The sequence below is a fragment of the Xenopus tropicalis genome, chromosome 5 (assembly GCF_000004195.4).
Source record: "Xenopus tropicalis strain Nigerian chromosome 5, UCB_Xtro_10.0, whole genome shotgun sequence".
Classification (NCBI taxonomy): Eukaryota; Metazoa; Chordata; class Amphibia; order Anura; family Pipidae; genus Xenopus; species Xenopus tropicalis.
The window spans coordinates 125,785,590-125,792,942 of record NC_030681.2 but is presented as its reverse complement, the minus strand read 5'-3'; positions in this window follow the sequence as shown (position 1 = coordinate 125,792,942).

The window sequence follows — 7,353 nt, the reverse complement described above, 5'->3', positions numbered from 1 at the left end:
GGAAAGTAATCTGAAGGGCCTGAAGTGGCATCTTAAATCTGCCCATGCATGGCCACCTTTACACTGGGTGCTTACTGCAGTCTCCCAAGAGCTATACAGGATCAGGTTTGCAATTCTTACATTAATACATTGCTCGTTAGTACATTGATGCAGTGCTGTGTGTCCCTGTGGACTCAATGGATAATCTGTCCATGGATAATCAGACCGATTTGGCAGCTTATCTGCCCACGTATGGGCACCCCCGACGGGCCTACCTAACTGACATCTGACCTAAACTTGGCCAGACTTTGATCGGATAGTTTGATTTTCTCATCAGACTGGGGACCTTATTGGCTCATTGATGCGGTCCTCAGTGCCATGGCCCATATAATTAATTAGGTGGGCATATTGGAAGAAGATCTACTCATTTGGTGACCTTGCCAAACGAGTGGATCTTAACATGTATGTCCACCATTAGTGTTACCATGAAATGGTTTAAGTTTTTTATTGATCAAATGAAATGGAGAAATGGAAAGATAAATGATGTATGTATGATTAAGTCACAGATAAACAGAGCATTAAGCCGGCGTGCACATTTACATTTTGTTATTTTACTTAGTAATCACTCCTACCGCACATCACAATGACCTCCTTTCCTCTTTGCCTCAAGGTGATTACGTAATGCCTAAATGACTGGCAAGACATGCTCTAATCCCTGATTTGTGCTTTGATTAGGAGACGTAATTGTTTTTTTTTTCATTTTCATTCATGTAAAAGGCACAATAGAACGGATAGGCTGCTTTCCAGCTGCACCACAAGCCCCCAGCCACCATCTCTAGCTGCAGCTGGATAGTCACAACTTGGTTATATGGCCGGACAATCTATTGTAGAGTCTAATTTATGGCTCTTTTCATGAGTTCAGGTATGGGGTTTTTCATATGAGGGGTCTTTCCTTGACTCTGCTAAAAAATCATTTAAACAACATTGTGCCAAATAATTAAACTAATCCAAATATAGAAGGACCGTGTTTTAAAAAGTAGTGTTTCTAGTTAATTTATTAAAAATGTATCCAAATCCCCCACTAGTTCCACCCATCGGTTCCACTTCCTGCTGCCTCCTTTCCCAGGCTGTGCAGGGGGGGCCTAAGATAGGTACCAATCAGCAGCTAGGCTGACCTGATAGGGAACTACAGCCTGTCTTCTGGCAGGGACCTTTAGGACACGCCCACCCCTCACAGACTGGGACCATAGCAGATCTATAGGGGCCTCCAAAAATGGGGGCCATTTTTGCAACCAGCACCATATATTAATTATTATTGTCTACTGGATTAGAGATTTTTTCTATTTATCCTATATGTGTCCTTTAAAGATGAATCAAAGGCAACAGGATCATTTTTAGGGATGCGCCTAATCCAGGATTTGGTTTGGGATTTGGCCAAAATTCTGCTTTTTTTTTGGCAGGATTTGGAATCCATGTGCCTGGCCAAATTGAATCCGAATCCTTAAAATCTTGTGATTTTGTAACATCAACAAGGAAGCTGAAAATGTTTCACCGCACACAAAGCGAGTGATTTTCTTTAACCCTTCCACTACCTTATTTGCAAATATAAGATTTGGATTTAATTCAGTATTTGGCTGAATTTTTCATAAAGGATTTGGGGTTTGGCTGAATCCAGAAATAGTGTATTGCAGTGGCAAAACTCCATTGTTTGCCAACAATATTGTAAGCTAATGCTTCTGCCCAAGCATAATGTACTGTTTGTAGATGCCTTTTATTATTATTTATAAATACAGATGGATGTATATAGAACATACAGATTATATACAAATATTGACAAATACAGACGATAAAGAGGCCTTGCTCAATAGAGTTTATAAAGGGAGAGAGTCACAAGGTGTGGGGGTGCCCAATCTGGGCTGACAAATAAAGGCTTATTTAGCAGTGCAAATCTTTTTTCTATTTATAAAAAAAAATATAATAAAACTAGATCAAATTAAACTGTGAAGCAAACTTGAATGCATTGAATTCATTTTCTGCTCCTCATTTTCAATGTATCTAATGTATCTATGTATGGATTTGTTTTGCACTTCATAAATATTTTGATAGAGTTTTTGAAACCATATAACTTGAATTAATAAGTTCTAGAGCAAAACAATTGGAATTGCAAAACTTGAATATGAGTGTTGATAAATCACCCCATATGGTATCATGAATGCTTGGCTAGATGAGGGGAAGAAATGTGTTTTAAGAGATTGATTAAAACCAGGGATATTGGGAGAAATGTGGGATTGAATTCAATCACTGTCCATGTCAAATTCTGTAAGCACTCGAATAAATACAACTTAATATCTGTATACCTTTTTGCCACTGAAGAAGGACATAATCTTAATGTTACAAACACACAGCACTTAACCCTGGCCAGCTGTGACTGAGTGAGATTTGGTGAGATTTATAGATCTAAATTGACAGCAATGATCACAGTAGTAGACGTTGAGTAAATATTTACTACTCCTCAGCAGATGCAAACTTGCATTGCAATGGAAGATCAGTAATTCATATTGCACTAAACCCTTTGTTTTTTTTTACTAATAACTCAAGGCAGCCGACCGCTATCAAAGGCACCTGGCTTCCTAATACTGTAAGCAGCACAAATCCTAGTTACAATAACTCTGTAAAGAGAGACATTTGGTAAAGGATAATATCATTGTTGGGCCGGGGTTCAAGTTCCCGTTCCTTCCAAAATACAACATTAGAAATTGCTGTAAAAAGCGGACTGATTATATATATATATATATATATATACAGTATATGAGGGGCTTTGTTACGTGCAAAAAAAGGTCTTTAGACTTCAAAGGGTGGTTCACCTTTAAGTTAACTTTTAGTATGTTATAGAACTGCCTATTCTAAGCAACTTTTTAATTGGTCTTTGTTATTTATTTCTTATAGTTTTTGCTCTATTTGCCTTTTTTGCAGATTTCAAATGGGGGTCACTGATCCCAGCAGCCAGAAAACTATTGTTCTGTGAGGCTACAGTTTTATTGTTATTGTTACTTTTAATAACTTGTTTTTCTATTCAGGTCCCTCTCCTGTTCATTTACCAGCCTTTCATTCAAACTGCTCCCTTGTTGCTAAGGTAATTTGGATCCTAGCAACCAAACAGCTGCTGAAACTCCAAACTGGAGAGCTGCTGAACAAAAACCGAAATAGCTAAAAAACTACAAATTATAATAAATGAAGACCATTGCAAACTGTCTCAGAATATAAACAACCCCTTTAATGAAATGCCTGCATAAATGAAGAATAATATAGAGCACACAGAAGCAATTAAGACAGCAGCTTTGAATGCTAAGAATGTAGAATAATTAAAAGCTAGAGCTGGACTAAACTGGCCAATATACTAGGAGCAATTGAACAGACACAGTGAGAAAGAAATCCTCACTCAGGTGTTGAGTCATGTAGGTGGAATGTGCCTGGGGTGGCGGGAGAGGTGTTCAGTACAATTGCACTATGTACCCAGCCATGCTGAGCAATTGAATCATACACCCTGCCCAGTGCCAGGATACAAGCCTTCCCATTGGCATCACACCTCTTTTTATTTTGTTAAAATGCTGGAATAGCTGCTGTCTGAATCCTATTAACAATATGTGTATGTGCTCATGTGTGTGTCTAAATGTAAGAAAATAGAGAAGGAAATGGCTGTGTCTTTATGTGAAATAAATGTAAAGATAAAAATCTATGTATACAATTATCAGCAGGGCTACATATACAAGAATATAGTCAAATGATTAATGATTAAGCACTGAGCCAGTTTAGTTGAAGCTATGGCTATTCTGAACCGGTATTTAAGCTTTGCCTGCAGGTATATTTATATAAAACGATTGGAATTGTTTATTAAATTATCCCGTTTCTTGTTGATCATTGTAAGATTACAGTTTGTCATGCACCATTAACTAGAATGTTTGTTTGTTTGCCTATAACCAGTTACTGTACAGAAGAAATATTTGCAATAATGTTTTTGCATTGTATATAGTGGTCAGGTTTTACGTGTAGAGGCACATTACTTTGGCTTGGAGGAATTACAATATAACCAGAGCCAAGTTAAGAGTACATATAAAAGGACATGGCCGCAGGCCAGCTACTGGTCATGGAACACCTAAGGAGCCTTCTAATATCTTGATATTTTAAAGCAGAAGTACATTATTTCTAATAATACACAAATACATGGAGAGACAGAGCCACCATAACTGGCTTTTCCTTTTACTGTGCTCCTCTGTGGGAGTGTAAAGCTGAAGCCTCTAGGCAAATTAAAGGAAGAAAAACACAATTTGCTGTGCTTCCAGTATATTCTCTTTTAACAGGTAATTCTAGTATGAGATGTGACTATTGTATTGTCCCATTCTGTGCTACACATATTGTAGACATTGGAAATGTGAGAGTGGATACCCCAGGGCCGCTCCTGCCAAGAGGCAAGGTGAGAACCTCAGGCGGCAAAAAGCCAGCTCTGCTAGTGCAGAGAGAGCAATAGCACACACTGCACCAGCAATGCGGCCCCTCTGGACCCCCTCTAACGCTAAAGTTCTAAGCATGGAGAGGGGAAGCAGCAGCCCCAGAATCACTACTGGGATACCCACATGGGTATTTGGAGTCCCCACATAATATTGCCTTAGAAAGGGTGTAGTGCTTTTAGATCAGGGATCCCCAACCTTTCTTACTCGTGAGCCACAGTCAAATGTAAAAAGACTTGGAGAGCAACCGAAGCACCATAAAAGTTCATGGAGGTGCCAAATAAGGACTAATATTGGCTATTAGGCGCCTCTATGCACACTATCGGCTTACAGGGGGCTTTATTTGGTAGGAAATCTTGTTTTTATTCAACCAAAACTTGCCCCCAAGTCAGAAATTTTAATTTGAAAATAACTCCCTGGTTTGGGGGCACTGAGAGCAACATCCAAGGGGCTGGGGAGCAACATGTTGCTCATGTGCCAATGGTTGGGAATCACTGTTTTAGATGGTATTTTACATTTGATTTTTGGGATTTTTTGCACTTAATAAATATCAGACATTTGAGAGTTTGAACCATAATTTGAGTTTTTTAGCGCCAGAAAAAGCTAAAATCCTGAAAAAAAAATCAAACTCGAACGTCGATAAACCCCACCCCCCCTTAGTCTGACAATTTTGGTCAAGCTTCTTTTCTGTCCATAACACATTTAGATCAATGGCACAGAGGGTCACATTGACCCCCTTGCAAACACTTGTCATTTGGTTGTCACTTGAAACTGACAGATGGGAGATCTGCTACTACCCCCACCAAAGCTGTTTAAAATGGATGAGGACAAATTGCCTGAATTCTGCTCTGCGCTCCATTCCCTTTAGTCTGGAAGTTCATTGACACAGAGGCCAATTCACTTGCAGTTCTTTATGATTTTCACTTCACTGGTTGTACAAACCAAGTATAAAAATTATATATATATAGGAACCGTGCGGAAGAGCAATATATGTGCTACAGTACCAGCAGCACTCACTGCTCTAGCAGCTTAAATAACATAGAAGAGGACAAGGGACAGGCAGCTCTAGGTTTCAAGAATTTATCGTAAATGTAAACAAAAAAGTTTGCATTAATTTCTGTAATCAATGTGGTTATTTTACATCCCATGCCCCTGTCCCACACAGGCCATGCCCTATTTCTGGCAGGCCCTCAGTGGGAACTTGGAACCCTTCTGTTAAGCAAACAGAGAATTATTTTTTTTCCATTCAAAAGTTATTTTATTACACAGAAGACAAACATATTGGAATACAGTGTGTACAGCAGTTTGTATAAAACTTACAATAGCATAGTAAAAGACAACATTGTATGTAACACACTTTTAAGTATTAAATCCCTAAGCTGTGTCTTGCTACCATCCTGAATGATGAATTACAGGTTTTTTTTTACAAAAATATTTTTTATAACCACAAGGCACATATAGAGGCAGTGCAGCACACTGCCACACACATACTTCATTACATTATACTGCTATTTTTTTTATTTTTTTTCATTTTTTTCAATTTTTCATCAGGCCCGGATTGGCAATCTGTGGATTCTGGCTGCTATAAGATGCCATAGACACTATTTATTGGTCCTGTTGGGGGCTGATTTGGCCTGTTTGTAATTAAAATGTTAGAAACTATTTTGAACCAGAAATTCAGTAGAATCTGATAACGGTGCTGGATAGGGTTCAGATAATCTTTATTCTGTAGAGTGAATAAACCTTGCATAAAGGGATATTTTACACAATCTCAATTCTGCTGAAATTTCTTCACTAATTAGAGGTATAGTTACGGTGGTATCATGAACATAATATATACTTTCCTGATCTGTTGAACTATCAGTTTGTCTTTTGTTTTCTTATGGCATATTGTTCAGCTTCATATAATTACATGATCTGAATATCTAGTACAAATAAATTTAAAGCATTGTTTGGTAATCATACTGGAAACCCAGTATCCATTACCATAGTGATTACCAAACAAGTCCAGTTGCTTTAGATTTATTTATACTAGATATACCATGACCTGGATGAATGAAAATCTTCATAGACATACATGATCTGAATGAATATGAGGTAGGCGCTCAAACTTTGTTAAAGGTTACTTTTAGGGCTCTGGCACACGGGGGAGATTAGTCGCCCGCGATAAAACTCCCTGTTCGCGGGCGACTAATCTCCCCGAGTTGCCTACCCCTCCCATCCCACGGCGAACATGTAAGTTGCCGGCGGGATGGCAGACGCGGCGGGGCGATTTCCGGAAATCGCCGAAAAAGCCTTGCGAGTCTTTTGCGGCGATTTGTGCGAAATCGCGCCGCCGCGTCTGCCATCCCGCCGGCGACTTACATGTTCACCGGTGGGATGGCAGGGGTAGGCAACTCGGGGAGATTAGTCGCCCGCGAACAGGGAGTTAATCGCGGGCGACTAATCTCCCCCGTGTGCCAGAGCCCTTATGGTGAGAGGTTTCAATGCTAATAGAGCAGATTTGAGCACATGAGAACAACAAATATCTATTATCCATTATAATGGACAAGCTAGAGGTTTAGAAACAAACACCAGCATCAAAACGAGATTTACCATTTCCTCCCAGAACAACTGTATTTTTGTGGTGGTGGGGTGTACAAAATCTCCAAAGAAACTTTCCGTTTTGTTTCACCTTTCCCAGCCATTTCAAACAACCCTTACATCACTGCCTACCAGTTTATTTGCCTGATTATCATCAAATATCACAGGCAGGGTTGGCCTGGGGGGGGCAGGGCCCAAGGGGGCTTCTGCCTATGCCTTCACCCCCCCCCTCCCCGCAGGGGCCGCCAACACCCGTCTGCCCCCCTTACCTGAGCATGCCTAAATT